Below are 22,045 nucleotides of genomic sequence, written 5' to 3' on the forward strand. Positions count from 1 at the left end.
ACCTAGAAGGCAATGGTGTCGGACATACTGCAGCGGAGCCGTGGGCCGTACTAAAATCCGCACCCCTTTTGTCATGCCCATCCTGACACTTGCTTATAGAAACGGAGGCCAGGCGGCCTCCAGAACGACAAGCGACAAAATATTTCTCTCTCAACTAAACAGAGCTGTCAAACAGCACTTCCGAAGTGGTTCACACCACTGTGCCGCTTTCCTACGGTCTCCAGCTCATTCCACGACTTCAGGGAATCATTGTCTCGTGTCTCGCCCTGCGACACTATACCGTGGCATCCCCTATTGGCGCTCAACAAAACTTTCTTATGGCAGCATAGAAGGACCATCCGCTAAGAGTGCCGACTCTCATTCAAAGAAAGCACACATTATCCCTATCAAGAGCGCAGAAAATGCCTTATTTTGGAGCAGCCAAGTAATCAAGTAGCCTGAAATGTGTCTATGTTTGGAGGCACACGCATGCTCTATAAATTGGCAAGAATACCACGCGACTCTGTTGCGAGCTAGAGCTGGAATGAAATTGTTTCCGAGAACATGCATGTCGAAATAATTTCGCCGCTATAGTACAGTTCTGTGAAAAATCCTAACCCAAAACCACGCTTTTCCGTTGGTGAACTGGCTCAGTTTACCGGCTCGGCTTCTCCACACATACGAGAATTAAAGTCGGATTACGCTGGCAGGTTAAGTGGTCCTCACGTCACCAAGCCGGAGGTAGAGATTAATAGAGACGTATTATTTCGCCTTCTCTGCCCTTATTGTACTACTGGCCATATTTCACTTCTAGGCCTTGTTGAAGATTTTGCGGGGTCGCAGCGGAGCACCAGAGAGTGACGACCAGCGTGGTAGGCTTCTAGTTCCGAACTGCCCGTGCCGGGTGTGCAACCCCGAGCACGCGCTGTTCATCTTTATTTTTTTCTATCGCGCGCTCTAACGCCGTCTCAGCGCCGGCGCTTTATAGCGTCGCCGGGCGCTTTTGGGGCCCCCGCCTAGACGGAACGGCGAAATTTGCGCGCCGACGGGGCAGAGATGGAGTGGCCAGAGATGGAGAGTCCAGGTAAGTTCATATCAGGTGCCGGGAAGACCCGTCGGGTGGAGTGCGCGGGCTCAGGTGGACGAGCCTGGCTGCTGCGCAACGGACGAATGATGCTGTGTGCCGAGTTGTCAAAGGACATGGGGGCAGGGAAGGCCAAGGTCGGGCCGTCACCGACTGTGGTGCTGCCCGCGGACACAAGTGTCGTCGGTGTTGGGACGTTGGAGCTGGTGTCGGTGGGAATGTGGCGCGCCGAGTACGTCATCACAAGCGCTGGAATGGGCGAAACGGCTCCGTGGACTGACCGCAGCTGTGCTGCGACAGCAGCAGCTGTAACAGTATTTCGCACAGGTGTGACCGTCGACACAAAAGTGAGAGCCGTGACGATGGCGGAGGAAGTTGCAGGGCTCAATGTCAGGTGCTTGGGTGAAGCAGGATCGACAATCCGGAGCGGTTGGTCAGGGATGATGCGCGTGTGAGCATGGTCGGCTCTAGGTGGCTGCAAAAAGGTTGTTGCAGGGACAGGCCGTGCAGCTGAGACTGCTACATCAGATGTCTGGCTGGCAGCAAAAGACACAGCTTTTGGATGGACAACTGCCGCACTACTCGGTGTGGGTAGCTCGACCATTCGGTGCCGAAGGTGGTTCAAGTCAGGCACCAAAGCAGACGCTGGCTGCTGCGGTGTCGAGCTGCCAGGGTCAGAATCCGAGAAGCGGTTGACCGTACTGAGGGCTTGGGGTGGGGCCTCTTGGGCAGGTGGTGTGGCCGCCGGGGTAGGGGGGCTGGTATGTGGCATATGCTGCGGTGGCGGCTTCAACCTCACACCAGAGGCCTGCAGAGCTGCTGGCGGTAGTGACGAGGTAGATGGAGATGCCGGAAGCCTCGGCACGGCTGCTGCCGCAGAGTCGTCCTTGGCTGCAGGAGGCTCTGGCGACAACGCCACTGAAGCGCAAGGAGGCAGAGCCAGAGACGCGGGTCGGATAGTAGTGGGAGCAGGGCGCGAGGCGGAGCTCGTGCGGATCCCACCTCACTGTAAAAACTAGCCGTCACTTTGACGGTCATCGTTTCGTCAGTTTTGACGGGTCCTCGGCGTCATTCGGAAAAGATGGTGTCTTCGCCGTGAATCAGGGGGAGAGGGCAGCGCAATGAGGAGCGCAAAAAATAAACAAAATTCTCGGCCTTCTGATTAGCTCTTCTTTGCAAACGTCATACGACCGATGACCTATCGCGATGCGGTCGGGTTTGGTGCGGCGCGGACTCTGCTACGTGCGAAGCTTTTTTGGCCTCCTCCTCGTGCGATCTTGGCGTGGTCGGTGTTTGCGGGCCATGTTGCGGGCCTTGTTTTTTTTCGTGTCCTCGCGCCATTTTGTTTTTCCGCGTTGGTGAGAAGACGGCGAGGCTTGGATTCATGGAAGCGGCTGCTGTCTCAAGCCAAGTGCGCCTGATTACGGTAGGTGTACTGCATGTTTACTATATTTGCTTACATTTTCCTTTCGGTACGTGTATGACACAAGCTCGGAGAGTCTCGTTCGAGCCGTCGCGGCGTGCACACCGCGGTGGCCGTCGTGCGTGAGCACGTCGTGGATTCGTCTCGCGCTGTGCTCGCCCGCTTTCCTACACAAGCGTTACCATCTCTGCAAACTTTCTTCTGTGCGTTCCTTGTGAGCCCGCTCCTTCCTAACGCGAAAGGTGGCCTTGTATGTTTCTACACACAGGTGGAGGGAACACGCGAGCCCGTTGCGATGCGAGCCGATCGCGCGCTTGTGACTGTTTTAAACAACGCTGTCGCGCGGCTGGCAAGATGTGGCGTGACAGCTATCACCCCATAGTGCTCCTTCGGTGCGTATTCGGCTTTCGAATTAAATCGGCCTCACTGTTTTTAAAACTCTTACTGTTCCAAAAGTGTAGCACGCACTCATCATCTTGCTCAAGACGTGGCCTGCATCCAGTTTTTAGAACAGCCGCAGGGGCTCGTTTGACCCGCATCGCGATGATCCCGCGTGTTCGCTGCCGTATTGGTTCTACCTGTAGTAGGTGCGTTCGCCTTTCCCTTCGTTTTTTGCCGGGACATCTCGAGCACACCTGTATCGTTTACGTGCGCGCTCTGCCGCGCCTATTTCATCTGTCCGGAACTGTTCTGCAGCTCTTCGGTCGGCTGTACTCGCCCCGGCTCCTAACGCTGCAGCCATTGCGAGGCGGCGGCGGGCGGCCCGCTGGTTGTTGTATGTTCCTGCTGCACTGGTCGTAGTTTGGCGTGATAACTCCGAAGTCCGGTGCACCTGCAGCAAGCTGTGATAGCTTCGTGCAAGCGGACCCCGATTTTCTAGAACGAGCACCTTGCTAGGAATAAATATTCGAAAACAAAAGATCAGGCCAGACCAAGAGCCTTCGCTGTCCTATAACCTTAAGGGTGAACCGAGTATAATCTCTGTCTTTCCTATGGCTTAAAGCTTGCCGTATGCGTAGTTTGTGTTAGTCTTGAAATTACACAACAAAACTTTTAATAGTATTACGTGCTAGTAATTTTGTTCCCATGCAGGCTCAGGTGTGGGCGACATCCACCTACTTGCCCTTGCAGTTGACAGGGAGGAGTGCATTTCCAAAACCAGTCTGGACAAGGCAGTGGGACTCCTTCTTGGAGCCTTTCTTGGTTTCAACATCTGGTATCCACCCGGCAGCCCTCTCACTATGGAACGTTTGCAGAGGTAAATGAGTGTGAAATAATTAGAAAGACCCTTTCTATAAAGGTTGGTTGGAATTTCAGGACCAGTAAAAAATTTATTCAAATAATATGCATGACTTAAAATCGAGTACTTCTTTGAACGAAGAAGCTTAGCTGACCTCTGGTCAGCTTCCTTGGCTTTGTGGTCTCATATAGGGTGCTGCAATACAAGGTGCGGGACTGAAATCTTTTCTTTCAGGGATTTCTGGTTTATGCACTTGTGAGTAATCTTATAACTTGGCAGCCCTTAGCACAACAAGCTGGCACTATTCATATCGTGCATCATCGCTTACAATGTTTATCAAATTTGTTACATGTTATTTCGTGTTCTAACAAAAAAAACAGCGAAAACTGAGACACAGGCCGATGAGAAGGTACACACACTACCGCCAAACTTACAGCTGATTTATTTTTGCAAGCGCATATGCAAATGAAACACTCAAGCCCAGTTGTCATTCTACTCCTGATAAAAAGCGCCACTCTTTTTCTGTGACAAGGACAGAGAACCACTTATTCTTTTTTATAATTTGTTAGAAGTGTTTCAAGCTGTTCTTGCTAATGCCTGGACTTACCCCTGCTAATAATGTTCGTGCTGTGAAACAGGCGAGCATTTGCTACAGTCCTTCACATGCAAAGCAAGGTTGCTGCCGGTGCCTGCTTCCAACTTCGTGCCGTGTTCTCTGCGACGTTCATTCGGGCATTGCCGAGTCTGCCTGATGTATACTTTCCCACTGGACATATGGATTTAATACACAACCCTCATTACACACATTATGAACTCCAATTGGTGGTTGGTCTTGCAGGCTGAAAACACAAACTTGATACCAAAATTATCGGACACTCTTTCAACCCATGGGAAATTTTATGGAAGTGTGGGACAAGAAACACTCAGGTGATCCTGTTCTTCGATAAAATTTCCCATGGGCTGAAAAGAGCATCCGAAAAATTTGGTGTCAACATGGTGTTTTCAGCCCCTCATGAGCTATCTGGTCTTTTCACCCGCATCTCTGGCTGTGCAGAGAACGAGCATGCAACACCAACCACCAAACAAGGTTCACAAAGTGTGCGGTGGTAGTTGTGTATTCAACCCCATGTGCTGTGGGAAAGTATACATCGAGCAGGCTGGGCAATGCCTGAATGAATGCCTCAGGAAACACATTGCATGTGAGCACAGGGAGCAACCTGGCATTGTATGTGAGGGACTGTAGCAAATGTTTGCCTCTGTTTCACCGCACGAACATTACTAGCAGGTGGAAGTCCTTGCGCGAGCGAGGACTGGTTGAAGCATTTTTAATCAAAAAGAATGAGTGGTCCTGCATAAGCGAGCCATTTATCCTTAGCACAAAGAAAGAGTGCCGCTTTTTGCCGGGGATGGAAAGATGATCGAACTTGATTTTTGTCATTTGCATGGGCGCTTGAGCGATAAAAAATGGCTTCAAGTATGTGGATGAGCCGAAAATGAATCATTTGTAAGTCCGCCAAAAGTGTGTGGCTTCTTCTAGTCCTGTGCCACGGTTTTCAGGACATTGCAGAAAACACCTGGTATAATTGTTTATGTAATTCAAAATATCTTGGGTCATCTATGCTGCTCACTCAGGCTTGAAGCAAGTAATGCGTAACTCTATCAGTACATGTGTTGTACACCTTGTGATGGTCACAAGTGCTTTCCTCCAGAATGATGCACTGATCCGCCAGAGTTGTCCAGTTGAAAGGAATGCTTCTGATACCTTCCACTTCCAGACCGGCCTTCCCAAGACTGCCTAGATTAGTTTATGTGCCGTTGCCTGCTGATCAAAGCTTTGCCTTGAGGAAATGTGATGTGTACCTCTCTTTGACAAATTAAAGTACAATAACTATGTTGCTTTCAAGTGGTAAATGTAAAGGTAACGTCGTGTATATAGCCTGAATGGTTACATTTACAAAAGGGTGATGCAATAAGGGAACAAGACAGTGCACCTTTCGAACTACAGTAAAAATTTTCCACCAGGTGCGATATATTACAGTGGTGGGCTGTCGTCGCAACTTGACAAAGCCCATGCCTTGCACGCCAGGTTAAAGAGTCAGGTTAAAATTCATTGTTGTGCATGCCAGTTGAAACACAACACAGTTCATAAATGGAAGTTGGACAGATGTGTTATCTCCCTTTTATAGAAAAGAGAATTATGTTTTGATTTCATTTACAAGTATTCAATGATGGCAACAAATTTGTTCCTTGTCATTTTTTGTCTTGGTGTGGCCCTTTTCTCATTGCCTCATATTGTACAATTTTGTACATATTCTTTGTGTATCATCATTGTATCTAACCTGGATATATGTTATTTTCTGTTTTTCAGATGCCATGGTCCATGGATGTTATTGGGGGAAGCACCTAATGTGATACAGGAGCTGCAAGTTTTGACGCCTATTTTTGTATTGCGGCAAGTAACAAAGCACTTATGAGCAATAAATACCTTCAAAGGATATCAATTTTTGCAGCATCTTTCATAAGATATTGCATAATTCAAACAACTTTAGCTTCAGGAACTAACAAAAGATACAAGCGATCTTGTAGACTTCCAGTATTCTGGGTACCCTTAAGAGAAAGTTCAAACAACGGACAGAAACAACAGTTGAGATCGTGTCAAGAATGATGACCATCAGCTCGACCTTGCTTAGGCCTGTAGCAATACACACAAATATGGACCGTAACTGTACAGAATTATAGGTTGACTGTGCAGAAAACACACCAGGCTGTCGTATTAATCTGTGTGTGCTCGAGATTGACAAAGAAAAATTTGAAGTATAGACAAATTTCTGCTTGTGTGTTTTCATCTTTAAAATAATGCGTAACACATTAGAACAAATGGATCACCACATGGTATTTAGCTGCAACCGCTACAGATAATCCAGTTTCTTGGTACTATTTTGGTTGCATGAGCCAATTGGTTGCTGTGATGTGTAGAAGTTGTTTAGGTCGCGTGAGGCATGAAAAAAAATATAATTGCTGATACGTCATTTGTTCTCATATCTTCGTGAATAAACACTATGTGTCAGCCATTATAGTGTAGTTTGATTCATGCCTCACGTGGAATAATCCAAATACATGTCGCATGTATTGCTTGGCTGGTGAAACCGAAAGACATCAAGAAATTAACTTGTAAATTGTGGTTATGCACGGATCGCCATGCGTTGATCTATGCATTCTAATGTGTAACACATCGTTTGCAACAAGATTCGAAACTTAAATTTGGTGTCTGTTATTCCGAATTGATTCCACACTTTACATGAAAAGACCTCCGGCTGTCATACTGACGACATAAATGCATTTCAGGTTGACAAAAACACTATAATGAATAGACGCCATGCCGTCATTGACAGCGAACCGTTTAAATGACGCCATACTGTAATATGAAAAGACATGAGGCCGTCATTTTGACGGCTCAGTTGTATTCCTAGTTGACAAGCAGAACGTCAAAATGATCAAAAACACCGTCATTTGGAAATGACGGCCGGCTGTCATTTTGACGGTTAGATGCTTGGAAATAGAGCTGCCAAGATATTTACCGTCATTTTGACGGATTTTTTTTTACAGTGCTGGTGTGGCGTCGAGAGAGACAGCCGGGCTGGAGACGCTGGACGGGAGTGGCGGCGATGCGGCGAGTGGCTGGTGAGGCGGGCCGTGTTCTGATGAAGGCTGCGTAGGCGCTAGCGAGGCCGGTGCAGGGCCAGAGGCTGGCGGCGGCGAAAATGGGCCCGCTGCGTCGTAGAGCGGCGGCGGAACGTACTAGGCGCCGAATTCCGCCAAGACGGCCGCACGCAGCTCATCGTATGGCCGGCCGCCGAAAGCAGAGTAGGTGAGCCGACGCAGGAGGTCGGGCGGGAGGATGTCGCAAAGGACTGCTTGTTTGAACGGCTGGATGGTGATGCCGTTCAGGTACATCGCAGCCTCCAGTTGGGCGAACCACCCGCCGACGCCTGCAGGCCGGAACGCCGGGAGCGGCGGGTCGAAACTTGGGTGCTGCCAGTACGCGATGCTGGAACGCCGCTGAGATAGAAGGCACGGTTCGCCAGGTCACCACTGTTGAGGATTTTGCGGGGTCGCAGCGGAGCACCAGAGAGAGACGACCAGCGTGGCAGGCTTCTAGTTCCGAACTGCCCCACGCGCTGTTCATCTTTATTTTTTTCTAGCGCACGCTCTAACGCCATTTCAGCGCCGGCGCTTTATAGCGTCGCCGGGCGCTATAGCCTCAATGGGAACATTTTGGTACGCACTAATAGTATATATGTATCAGCGTATTCGTATTGGCTTTCTGAATGTTCACATTATAAATCATTTATTTATTACCAAAAGCAGGTAAGTTCCTGCTCGCAGTGAACCTGTCAGAGTTGCATCTCATGTTTCTGTATTGGTAATTTTCCGTTCATTGCAGATTTTTTTTTTGTTACGTCAACTTGGGACAACGTTTTCGGCAGCTATTGATAGGTTCGTGTTTTTCTGCAGTGTGGTATCCAAAAGAATACAGGAAGTCGACCCGGAAATTATAACGCTAATATGCAATTATGATTTCTGCTTTTCAGCTCATTGTGATGTCGACTAGAAAAGGGTTTTTGAAAAATATAGGGAAGTTTTTGACTCGCCGACTAGTAGCCTTCTTCAGGTAACGTACAGCCTACACATGAGCGGATTTCGAACAACAGTACATTGAAGAACACTGCCAGAAATAGATTATAAAAAATTGGCTGAAAAATTACATTTAAAAACATAAGCAAAAGGTGAAGGAAAAAAATACAGGCATAATTCGTTTGCGAAAACCAGAAGAAAGATCTTATTTCGCAGTAGTAGGTAGGAGGGGGTTGGACTACGTGTATAAGGAGAAACATATTTGTGAATGACAATAGGCATAAGCTGCGCAAAAGTGCTTTCTAGGTCAGCGAACTGCAGTGATCGGAATTGCTCTTGTCGCAAACCCGTGGAAAACATTCTTGACAGCGACACCATGCTTACTTTATTTCCATACAATTGTGCCCATTGGCATCCGAGGCTTCCCGATCAATTGGAATACGTTTATTTTTTAGCTTTTAACGTTCGCTGCCCGTGCTCTCACTGTAGTCATTTTACAATACGGGAACAGTTGCCTGCTGCAACGACTATTTTACGTAGGTGCGAAGACTTTCTCACAGAAGTTCCTAGAAGATGACGTATGTCCGAATGTCCTGCAACAGTTGGCTGGTGAAAACAATACAAAACCGAGATTTATGACTCGGAAAGCGCCTCAGCACCGTGCGACAACTTTTCCTGATTTTTCTTTGGTATCAGGCGCGTTCTGCGTCATTTGATACCTGTGTTCTTTACAGACAGCTATTGTGTTCACCTTCCACTGTCCGCTCAACTTTTTTCATGTTCAAAGCTGTAACTGACTTTTGCCCTTCCGTAGAGCAGCTAAGTCTTTTCACAATAGTGCTGCGGTACATAAAAGTTGTAATTAGCGGTGTTGTCTTCCCATAACGTAACCTACTTTTACCATCGATGGCTCCTAGTGGTGCTTTTGTGCTGCTCCTTATTATACAATCAACTAAAATTACTGAATGAATCAGTACACTGTCAGAAACATCAGCTGCCCATCAAGATTTTATGAGCCACTAAAATAACTCACTTGAGGATAAAGCATATACTATACAGAATACAACCCCCCCCCCCCCCCCCCCCCCGTGTGATGCCTTAGGAAGGGGCATTTAAGGAAAATAAGCTGAGCTCAGCTAAAAAAAAATGTGTCCCATCCACAGCTTTTGTTTTGGCTGAGTGTAATCATTATATCGATCGTAGATATAAATGAGTACGTTAGCAATATCCAACCATGGCTTGCAACCAGTGGTGGGTAAGAATAACAGAATAAATGTCAGTTCAATCCGTAACCGTATTGTAGTGCTGCGTGACACGATGCCAGGTATATTAGTTAATACCAAGCACATCTCAAGTATCATTCTAGCTGATATCTTCCAACAGTCCCTTTCTTCAAGCACTGTTCCACAGGATTGGAAGGTAGGCAAGGTCATTCCAGTCCCAAAAAAAGGCCCTTCACGTCACCCAGTAATTATCGTCCTATATCTCTCACTTGCGTTTGTTCTAAACTAATGGAACACGTAATTCTCTCGCATGTCGTAAACTTTCTATTATCTAATAATTTCTTTCATCCCAACCAACATGGGTTTCGTAAGGGTCGCTCTTGTGACACTCAGCTAGCATTATTCATTGATGATCTTAGTTCTAGCCTCGATAATAGCATTCCCTTTGAGGCCATATTTTTAGACTTTGAAAAGGCTTTTGACAAGGTTCCTCACAAACGGCTATTTTTAAAACTTTCGTGTCTTAACCTTGATATGCACATATATGAATGGATATGTGATTTCTTAAGTAACCGCCAGCAGTTTGCGTATGTTAACAATACCGCCTCTTCCAGGTCTCCCGTACTTTCAGGTGTGCCTCAGGGTACTGTCCTTGGTCCTCTACTCTTTCTAATATATATAAATGACATTGCTTCAAACATCTCATCTTCCATTCGCCTATTTGTCGACGATTGCATTATTTACCGTCCTATTAACCATCAAGCCGATGCTCATGCCCTCCAAACTGACCTTTCACACATAGAAACTTGGTGCAAAACATGGTTAATGTCCTTGAATGTGAAAAAAAAAACTTCGTTAATTTCTTTTCATCGGCGACGCACTTACCCAACTCCTTGCTACGTACTTTGCCGTTCCGTTATTTCTCCGACATCAACATGTAAGTACCTGGGAATTGACATATCGCATGATCTTTCTTGGTCCACCCATATCACTGCCATTACTAATGAAGCTAATCGTGTCCTGTCTTACTTACGACGTAATTTGTCAGTAGCTTCTTCGTCTATTAAAACTCTCGCCTACATAACGTTGGTTCGTCCCAAGCTGGAATATGCATGCGCAGTTTGGGACCCTCACATTTCTTATCTAACGAAAGCACTTGAATCAGTGCAAAACCGTGCAGATAGATTCATCCATTCAGACTACTCTTATCATTCTAGTGTGACTGCCATGAAGTCAAGAGCTAACCTGCCTGACCTCGAGCTGCGACGCAAAATCTGCCGACTAATCCTTTTCCACAAGTTTTATCATTCATCCCTTTCAGATCTAAAACCAGCTCATCACGTGTCTCCTCGCACCAGTCACAGCAAAGCCGTTTATCCCCCCCGCGCACGCACCACTGCGCACCTTCATTCCTTCTTTTCCCAGACTGCAGTAGACTGGAATGGCCTGCCTGCCGACGCCGCACTCCACACCAGCGCCATCCATTTTAAAAAAGCCAGTGAAAATGTTCTGTTTTAAACCCCATGTCATTCATTTCCGATTCATTTTTTGTATTGTTTCCCCTCATGTAATACCCCTATTCAGGGGCATTTGAGGTGTACAATAAATAAATAAATAAATAAATAAGTATATTATTTTCTGGGGTGTACGAATAAGCTTTGAATCTGAATTGAAATTGCTATAATTTAAAGTTGGTATTGTATTGAACAACTTTGTCTCGTGAGTATTTTAAATTTCCAGAATGGCACAATACTTTAGATCAATAGATTCTCTGGGGGGCACTCAGAAATGTTAGTTTTCTTGTTTGCGGACGAGGCTTCGCGACGATCAGCGACATCCACAAAGCAATGTAGCCGGAGCACGTTCCGCCCTGTCCGCTGTATGGGAACGGTTAATAGCATTGTTTTCGCTATCAGGCTATAACTGCGCATTCGATGTTCAAGCATTTAGTCAATTTCGTTCATGCAGGAGAAGGCTGCCCTGAGCATCTGCGATCCAAAGAAATAGACCGGAGGCGTCGGACCCCTGTAGGTTTTTAGGGATATTTTGATGAGTACGCTTGCGTCTATGGCGCTGCGTATTAGATTCGCTGCTGCAGTGTATGACCTGCACGCCGCCTAGCGGACCTCTTGCAAAACAGAGGAGAGAAGAAATAAAAAAAAACAGCTCCGTTCGCGCTTGATTTGCAAACGAAGAGCTTTGCGAAATACTGCGGCTTTACAGATTTAGATGTAACTGCGCTGATCACCTTTTCTTGAACCCTACACCAGCGCCTACCTTTGTCCACTCATGAATAACGAAATGCAAAGGTCAGAAGGATTCTTTACTACAATGCCATCACTGTTGCCTTCACTGGCTGCATGGAGGCGTTGCACTCTGTAGCAAACGTTAAGCCAGTTTCATCTTTCGTTTTCTCACTCCAGTCTTTTGATACTGTTAAAATAAAACAAACCTCAGAGCACTGCTGCCCTTAATGATTTTACCAAAGCCACGATGCTCGACGAAATGTGCAAGATGTGAGCAGCAGATAACGGCCGCAACATCAGTGCAGCCGAAAGGGGCCTTTAAGAACATAATTGTTTATTGTGCACTGCTTGAGACGTAACACCACAGAAAAAAGTCTGGTGCATGCTTTTAGAAAGCGAATGTATTTTGGCACGATGTAGCCAAATTTTGTCGTGCCACAGCGGCTGGGGTAACCGCGTTTTCGAAGTTCTAAAAACTGATATAGCTTTTACTAACGGCCGCCTACGAATCTCTAATTGCAATCAGGTGCCTCTTGGTCATAGTTAAAAACGTTGACTATTAGGATTCAGTTATTCACATTACTAGTTAACATGTTTCACCGATACTTTGGCATCCGCCGACGCTGGTATTACTATGCAGCAAAAAGCTTCTCTATACGTCAGAAACTTTATTTCTAAAAATTTGTGATCACCTTCCCTGAAAAACCTGGTTGATGCGCATCCATACAATAGACACTATCAAACTCCTCCACACTGCCACTTCTAACTAGGTTAATACAATTCCGCTATAGGCTTCATACAGGTTCCAGAGTTGCGCTTAGGTCCGCCACATTGCTCGCCCAAGCATGCAAGTTATGAGGGAAAGCATAAATACTTCACGGATTGCGAATCTAGCGTACTACATGCGTCTAAAAATCTTTGTGGGCATGAAAATATGGATGAAAAGCCGACTTTACGCAAAACTAAGAAGCTCTACATGCACGCTGTAGCTTCCATCCAAGAAATCATTTTTCACAGTCGAGATTATAGTGCAGATGAGATCCACTTTACATAAAAAAGGATAGTTCCTCGGTGCGCAGCAACGTTAAGGTTCCTAAGAACCGAGACATTAGAGCCTTTCAGCTCCTTTATGTGACGTTATATTGGCATGCAAACTTTTTCACACTTGTGCGGTTTTACGAAATTCCATTATTTTAATCGCCCACCCCTCGACTATAATTTTCTTCTGCTGAACGTTAATGTTTTAATGCCGTGTTTCTCCGTTTGAACCTGTTTCATAAAGTTACCTGAAAGGGGGAATTTATCGCCATTAGTTACGATTATCCCACCGTTGCGCCAGAAACGTGGGTAATGCTCCCAGAAAAAAAAAATTGATGCTGCGCCATATTGTTGCGGGGACCACCATCCTGCATACGCTAGAGAAAAAAATTGCGAACACGGCGACAAGCAGGACGCCTACCGGAGCCATGCTCTTCTCGAACTGACCTTGTGTACTTGAATTTTGAGACTTCCTTTGTTGCTTTTTCTAATCAAAATAAATATAACAATCCCAAGTTAAAATTCTCCTCAGCCGGTAAAGCCTGATCTACCCAGGTGCATTGTTAATTGTCTCGAAACTTCAGCTAGGTATTACGACTAACTTTCTAAGGCAAAAAATACATGCAGCCTTCGCAGCATGCTGTTCAGGTTGTGTGACCTCAAACGTGTCGAAGAAGCGTGTAAAGGATGTAACTAAACAATGGCTTAATCTGCAGAACACTTTTGCTCAGTGCTATTTTAGGATTTAGCTCCAGAAATTTATTCCGCAGCAGTCGTGTGCGCAGTGGCTCACTTAAGCATCATCGATCAACAGTGGTAGTCCGCGTCTAGCACCCCGCATGGCTCAGATGCGAGACCGAACCTAGCGACATTGTTCGATATTTAACAATTGAATATGCTCCGCGATCCTAGTAGAAAATGATTTTGCTGAATGTTTCGAAGGCATCTCATTTTTGCAGTTCCCATTTTTGCTGTCCACAACCAAGAAGCTCGTTTTATTTTTCGCGACTATTCTTCTTACACTGGCGTCACTGTCCTAAAATCTAATGCAAACCTTCCCCAACTGCAACAAAACGTAAAAAAGCGAGACTTATTCTTTATCATCACCTCTATTATGTTCCAATTGCTAACAACGTCATATGCCCCGCTCACCGTCATCCCTGACCCAGCAATTCAAAATCATTTCCCCCCCCCCCCCCCCCGCATGCACCCAGATCGTCCCATCTTTACTACTTTCTTTTTTTGCATATGGAGAAAGACTGGAACGCTCAACCTGAAGAAGCTTCACACCATTCCAGCACGACAATTTTAAGAACAGCAATTGAACATCCACTTTGAAGCCGCCCATCTGTCATGTAAAATCCCTTCCCAGGAGTATTTTAGGGAAAAATAAATAAATAAAAAATGTTGTGGCCCATCTGTGATATCAACAAACGGCGAGTGCAACCAACTATCTATTTCTGTGGCTAAAAAAAAAACTTATTTCCGTCAGTCGCGTCAAAACCCTACAATGCAGCAGCGAAACAGCACAAGAGTTTATAGTCCTACATAAACTGCAAACGAACACAGTAATGCCGAACGAGAAAACATCTTTAAATCTATGCGCCACTTGTTTTCGCAAGATCGGTATTTTCTACGTCGCTCTTACGCGTAGTAATGATTCCACGCACCGATTCTGTTGCTCCAAATCCACCTTTAATTGCAATGTAGCATGTGGTTCTTGCTTAGCTTGCAATCGCTGCACGGATGTTTGCATGCATATTAGGCACACAATACAAAAGCACTTGCGGGAGTAGGGCGTGTTAGAACTGTGTAGAATTCCAGTCCAGCACTGTGCGAGTGCCCGTGTGTGCTATATATATTGATTTATTTACCAGAGTGATCAAAATTTGATATAAAAGCTCACTTTGTATTTGTGTGCGCAGCAAGAAGCCGTGAGTGAATATAAGTTATATTGCCAGCAGGTCACCAGCATTGGCAGTCAAGATAAAAAATGATTATACTCTTCATTGTACTTTGTTTTTTTTTCAACGGCCAATTTTCTTCCTAGAGGTTTCGTCTGTGACTACTACATTTCCCTTTTAGATCAAGTTAGGGGGCATGCGACGCACGTATTCTGGAGGCATGGTAAGGTCTTCTATGGTAAGCGAGTTCGGCGAGTTTGTCCAGTGCGACATCACCCGCAACCGCGAGGACGAGGTCCATGTTCGCCACGCTCTCCTAGCTTCCACTGCACAGCCACCTAATGTTTTCCTCGAATATATCTGGTCGTATAAGACGCGACAAAAAAAAGCACATTACATTATTAGCCCTTTTAATCTTGCAGAAAAACGTAATATATGTATGCAGCGTGGTTATGCGCTGTACAGAGAAGTGGATGCAGCACGTGTTCCTAATTGAGCGTGAGGTAATTGAGGCCTTTCGGATGGTTTCTGACAAAGAAGGCGATTACATTAGCGCCCCTTCCGTAGCCCTTTCCCGCAGGGAAATAGATATGTTGCGGAGAGACAAAAGGCTTTCATGAGGATCACCCGCGCGTGTCTGTTAGATGCGCGGCGCGCGTTAGATAAAGTTTTTATTTTCATATGTTCTTATTGTCATGGTTCCATTCCATAGTTCTTGCTGTTACAGTACACTGTTATGTTTTATGTGCATTCACGATCCTCTGATTACGTCGTGAGCTGGTGTTTCCTTTTCCCTATTCCAAGGAATACAACTTCAGTTGGCAGATTGCGCTTAACCTCAGCGTTTGTCCAGTTTCTTTGTCCGTGTACAACTAAGCAGCGCAGCATTTATGAGAACGTGTTCTTAATCCAGCCACTGTCACGTGGCCAAAGGATGCCGCCGAACAAGAAAAAGGCGCCGCAGAAGCCCCTGTATTTTACTTTACAGGAAGCGTCTCAGCTGGAGGAGGCCTGTAGCGCACGTGCTGTACCCAACCTCAAACAAGAAATGACTTGGGAACCCAATAGTACAACTGCCTCAGCACAGACTGACTCGTCGAAAATGCGAACAGATGGAAACACAAAGACACTGATGATATAAGCGCAAAAATACGAATAAAAGCGATGAGGCAAAACAGAACACGGATATAAAGCTCACTGCCTAAAATGCTACAAACATACAAGTGGCAAGCTTAGGTGGAGTGCCCGTGCACACCAGCAACATTTCCTAAAATGTATACTAAGCGTTACTCTAAATTCAGATGGATAAAGCGAAGAGAAGTATGATTGCTGAAACGTGTTAACTATGATTTTGGCCAGGACTTTACATAAGTGATGGAACGTAGGCGAGCCATTGAGCTTCGTATACGCAAACTGGCATGGGTTGGGTGTTTGTCACGACTTGCCGATTTTCGTCTGCGCAGCAAGCGCCTTAATATGCTAGGCCTACTACCTGCAGTTTTGCTCAAAACTCTGAAGTCCATAAGGTTTGCTTTTGTGCCCTGTGGTGCAGAATTTACTGCGCCCATGTAGTTAAAAACCTGTGAGAATCAGTCCGATCATGTCCACAGGGGTTGATGATACGTGCCGTAAATGCCCAACCTTACTCCTGAAAACAGACATTGCGAACTGGGAACGGTTTTCCAACCCCACACACATACTTGGCTCCTGCTTATTCCCTCCCCTTCAGGCATTGAAATTAGTCCAGTCAGCGCAGTGGTTGGTTTTATGGCTGCATTACTTTTGTATTGTTATTACGCTGTGCATTAGAAAGAACCTTATTGGCTATATTAGTGCATCTGCTTCCCCTTATGTATTTTTATGTGAATGGCCAAATGTGGCTTAACTACCTAAAGGTCTTTAGTGCAGTCTAGTAGTCAAACATGAATGAAAGTCACTAAATATCTAATAAAGCGGAAGACTAAAGTTCTTTCTAAGTGCACTTTTTCAAGCTTTCAAGCTGAAACACTACCCCTTCCTCCATGACACGCTTGCCACGGAGGTTTGTGTGTTGCGTCAGCAAAAAACGCGCGCTTTATTTCGGCGTTTATTAAACATCCCATAACAGGCGATGTCCTAAAAGCCACCGAAAGGAATGACTTGCTGTTTGTGAGGCTGACCGTATCCAGGGTACTGCCACCAACCTCCGGGGTTCGGGTACAAGGGACCTTGTTGCCAGCCCCAGGCGTAGCATTCAGGCAACCTGACACAGAAGCCCCATTCGTTCCTATAAAAGCCGTTCCTGCAGAAGCACCCTCTCGCACAGTCCTTGGTGCAGTAGGGTCCAATTGTCTGCTTCCAGCAAGTTGCCTCCGCACAGGTGCTGCTCACACATCTGCGGTACACTTCGTGTGGTCACGGGCACCCTACGCGGTGAAATAAAAACACCGACATCATCCTTCATATTCTAAATTGTCGTTATTTGGCTGCCGAGAGACCGGACAAACCGTAAAACGCCTCTTGATTAGTACAGACCACTGATCTCCACTAAGTGGCTGGATGCCTAATTCCCGCTTTCAGAGACGAGCGCGAGTGAAGTCACCGGAAGTTGGACGGCTTGTACCGGAAGTCGGGTGTCTGCTTTGTATTTCAATACAAAAAGTCGCGTCTTTCGCTCTTTCGTTCTCAATTTTTTTGCGTTGTTGTCGTGTAATGTCTGCTGTCGTATGAAAGGAACAAGCAAGCTGAACACGAGAAATCTGAGCATTTTGTGCAGAACCCTGTAATTTCAGAGAAACCGAAGAAAACAAGCATGTAGATCTCACCCTGCCGCGGCAAAGGGGTACATGCATTAAACACTATGTTCTTATTTGGTTCCTGTCTTCCGAGATTAAAGGAGAAGTAGTGGAATGACGATGAGGCTAGGTCATCTTAAAACCAAATTTTCGTGCAGCAAATAGAAGGGGAACGATGGCGCGGAAATCCTTAACCTCGATGAGCCACTCGTTACACTGCTGCCGCAGTTTCCGTTGAGAGTTGGTGGCTGACGATGACTCTTCTCATCGATGGCAGAAATTGTTTATCGCTTTAGGGTGTCATTTACCTTCCAGCCATGTTTTTAACGTAATTCCAAAGCACAGCCCCGTTTCAGCTGCACAGCGCGAGAGAAACGACTGACGAGGGATTTTGTCAGAGAATGATATTGATATTGCCTTGCTTTGCAGTTCGGCCATATTGCCGCGTTATCTCGCAATAAGGAGACCGTCCACAACAAGAGGACAATATTCTGCCTTAAAATTTCAACATTTTCTTGTCGTAGGGGTTTAACGTGATAGCGCACAACTACCAGGTTAACGTTCTTGAAGGCCAAGAATGTTCGCCGTTACTTACGCTTAGTCCTCCATGGCGGCAAAAGTTCTGGCCCAAACTTTCCAGGACCACCGGAGATGACCGGAGAATGTTGCAAGCGCCTATGGCCAGCGCTAGCCTACATAAAAAGGGCGCATAACGCAACAAGCAGAAAGATGGCTGGAGTGGCCATGCTGGTCATCTTGAACTGACTTTCGCTCTTGAATACCTTCTTCTTGGTCACCAGCGTGTTTATGTTCCAAACACAGACAATAAGTCCGGGTTATTGACCCTTGATAATACATTGGTCATTGTCGCGAAATTCGTGGTAAGCATTGGGTAGAGCGCTTTATGTTTGAGGCAGGCCATTCGTATGTTTTTGCACTTCTGTTGGTGTGTTTGTTGCTCAAAAGGTGCCGTGGGATGACCAAAATATGTTTCAAAACAATGCCTCCATGATTCCCAGCAGGCCTGCACAATAGTACCTCACCAATTAAATTTTAAGGAAATATTGTGCGGTTTATTTATTTTGCTGCCAGCTCATGTGCAGGTGGAGCTTCAACATTGATCAAGGGTGGTAGCCCGCTTCTTGGACATTGCACGCAACCTTTTCGGAGGCGCAATAACGGATACTGTTTGTTTTATAACAATTGAACACGCTTCGAAATCCCAGAAAAAACTTTTCTTGGAGAAGATGGAAGAGATCCTATTCATGGAATATTCTCCTTGCACTCTGAGCAATATTTGTACCTTCGAAACAAAGGCAGACTGTTTTCAACACGAATCTTTTGGATGCGATACTGTTCGTCTAAGGCGAGAAACGTTGAGCCGCGACAGTTCTTCCAGATAGATCAACGGCTGAAAGAGAAAAGACATCCCGTCTCCTCGATGTGGACCAAATCACGGTATCATTGGCTGGGAGCCAGGCATATTGGACAACGAAGAAGACAGTATGGGCTCGTGCACGGAGCGCGAAGAAAACGAAGTGTGATCTGTGCGCCGTTGGCCGGCAGTGGTTCGACTGAGCTGCTGTCAGGAGCTGGAAGACATTTTCTGCTTTTTTTATGCGAAGCATATTACTAGAGCTACACTACAGCCCGTCGAGCGCGGCGGTGGAGCTACCATTGACCTTTAGCGTGACCACGTGACACCACGTGACAACATGACGTCACAGCAGAGGAGAGATGGGCTGCCGGCTCGCGCGGTCGGCCGCGGCGGTGGAGGCTCCACATCAGAGGCGCGGCGGCTGACCACGTGACAACATGACGTCACAGCGGAGGAGAGATGGGCTGCCGGCTCGCGCGGTCGGCCGCGGCGGTGGAGGCTCCACATCAGAGGCGCTGCAGCTGAACACGTGACGCTACAGCAGCGGTATAAAGCTGAGCTTGCCTCGCTCTCCGGGCACTTACGAGGCGGCCAGGTGTTGGGATGCCGCCTAGAAGCAGGGCTGATTTGAACGAGAAGCGAAAGCTTCAGCGTGCCACAGAGACCGATGAAGAGCGAGATGAACATCAACCAAGGAAAGCCATGTATTAGCAAGCCTAGCCATCAATATGCTTCGCATCTGACTAGGCTTAACCTTAGCTAAGCCTCAGCCATTTTTTTTCATTATGGCACTAAGTCGGCACTTTTAATGTCTCGCTTTGAATCAATGCATTGAATACGTGGGTCACATACCCTTCAGATTCGTATGAAATCTACCGACAGTAAACATTATTTATAGCATGAATCATGCTCACTCAAAATATTGGAATCAAAGAGTAAAAAAATTGCACAAATATTATCGTATTGGCGCATTTTAGTTCCAACGACTCGTGGGGACATTGCACTTGAAATATGCCACATGCACAAAACCACAACAACATTTTTTGTCTCCTTCCTAATTGTGTGTTAGACACTGATAATTACCTGCTCATCACAGGATGCGCTTCACGACGTTATTATCCACAAAGCTACTTTTGATAACCAAATTTTTTGCTTAGAATATATTACAAATGAGTTTAGGTTTCCTGTACGGATTATGGCTCGTTAACATCAGGCCTTTGCGTCTGCAGTGTTGCGTGTTTGGTCGGCACAGGTGCCGGGGCCGTTGATCGGACCCATCATAGCGCATTGGTTTGTTGGCATAGGCTCAGTACTGTGAGGCTCCTTTGGGATCATGTGTAGTATTTCAATGCTCGCTGCGCTTCATGCCTTCGTGCAGGCGAATACTCTGCTAGCAATACGCGTTTGAAACGTGAGCCGTTTCTAATGCACATTTTTATGCAAAGCATCCTACTTTAGCTACCACTTCAGCCCTTCACCCTGGTTATGCGCCTCCAAATCACGTGATACATGACGTCACGACAGTAGAGAAACGGGGGCCCACCTCGCACCGTCGCATTGGTTGTGCGCCTCCAAATCACGTGATACATGACGTCACACCACGTGACATACCACGTGACACATGACGTCACGACAGAGGAAGACGGAGGTCCACCTCGCGCCGTCGCTGTGGTTGCACGCCGGGTAGACCACGGACGCGCATTGAAAGGACGCCCCAGTTCAACTCCTGTTTGTAAAATATTACCGTTAGGAGTACACTGCAAAAAGTCAATGAGGCACCGGCGAGATTCGAACTCACGATCTCCTGTTTACTAGACAGGCGCTTTAACCAACTAAGCCACGGCGCCGACTGTTCTACCCGGGAAATACACTACACCCCTTCGCCGTGGTTACACGCCGTGCACACCACGTGGTACAGTGACGTCACACCACGTGACATACCACGTGACACATGACGTCACGACAGAGGAAGACTGAGGTCCACCTCGCGCCGTCGCTGTGGTTGCACGCCGTGCAGACCACGTGGTACAGTGACGTCACACCATGTGGCATTACACGTGACACATGACGTCACGACAGAGGAAGACGGGGGTCCACCTCGCGTCGTCGCTGTGGTTGCACGCCGTGCAGACCACGTGGTACAGTGACGTCACACCACGTGACACATGACGTCACGATAGATCGCCGTCACGCGCTGGGAGAGGGAGAACGATGCCATCGCACAGACACCGGAATGTCCTCGAGCGGCATTCCCGCGCATTTCGAACGCGCGTTGGATCATAATGCGGCTTAAGAGATAGTTGTAGCACTATTGATAACGATAAAACTGAATATCTGACTTGGTGACCAGCCTCCCGATGCACATGATAATTTTTAAACTGTTCATTAAATGCTGAGCATGTGCTTGAACATTATATGTCATGCACGAAAATGCCTGCTACTAGTAAATTATTGTGCCTGAAGAGGTAACAAAAAATCACCAATTTGTTTAACTCCTCGTATAAACCGATTCCCGCCTAACTTGAACACAAATGGCTGCGGATTTTCGCTCATTGAATAAGGAAAGAAATAGAACCTGATAGGAAAGATGAGGTGCATATTAGGGTGTCATATCAGCAAGAAAGGGCCAGAATCATGGGCTCACTTGTAATAACTAATTGCTGAAAGCCTGCTCCAGAAAAGTGTGAAGGAAGCTTTTTTGGACTATGCTTTAAAAGGCTTTTTTTTGTAAAAAAAAAACGAGTGTTTCAGCAAACATGAACACTTGGTAAGAGCCAAAAGTACGAAAATATTATTTAAGCCAATAAATTATATGCGAAAGGACAAGCATCAAAACGCAAAGGACATCGAAATACTCATGATCTGGAGAATTTGCGAGCGAGGCTGGCGTTTTAGAAACACGGCAGATGGCAATGAACCACTGGAGGGAACATAACAATGTTGACCCACAGAAAAAGTGAAATCCCTGCCTGGTTTTGTGGCATCATTATTATGGTATCCGGAAAATTCCTGATGCCACCAAGTGCTGGAGGCATGCCCTGTTATGTTCACGGAGGGAAGTTCGGTTAATAAGTCTTTAAGCTCACTATGCTTTTCCACGGCGGGTGAAGACGGAAAGCAC

General features: G+C 46.4%; 1 long non-coding RNA gene and 1 other non-coding gene across 2 annotated transcripts; one reads left to right on the forward strand and one right to left on the reverse strand.

Annotated features, from left to right (window-relative positions):
* Nucleotides 1-2,354: 2,354 nt before the first annotated feature.
* Nucleotides 2,355-6,201, forward strand: LOC149348375 (uncharacterized). Its single transcript, XR_016292250.1, has 3 exons — nucleotides 2,355-2,489; nucleotides 3,579-3,744; nucleotides 6,095-6,201. It is a non-coding gene; the product is annotated as an uncharacterized LOC149348375 (long non-coding RNA).
* Nucleotides 6,202-20,697: 14,496 nt separating this feature from the next.
* TRNAT-AGU (transfer RNA threonine (anticodon AGU)) lies at nucleotides 20,698-20,771 on the reverse strand. The gene has a single exon. It is a non-coding gene; the product is annotated as a tRNA-Thr (tRNA).
* Between the last annotated feature and the right edge of the window lie 1,274 nt (nucleotides 20,772-22,045).

Source organism: Amblyomma mixtum, chromosome 4, assembly GCF_055824585.1.
Source record: "Amblyomma mixtum isolate Tamu chromosome 4, ASM5582458v1, whole genome shotgun sequence".
NCBI lineage: Eukaryota > Metazoa > Arthropoda > Arachnida > Ixodida > Ixodidae > Amblyomma > Amblyomma mixtum.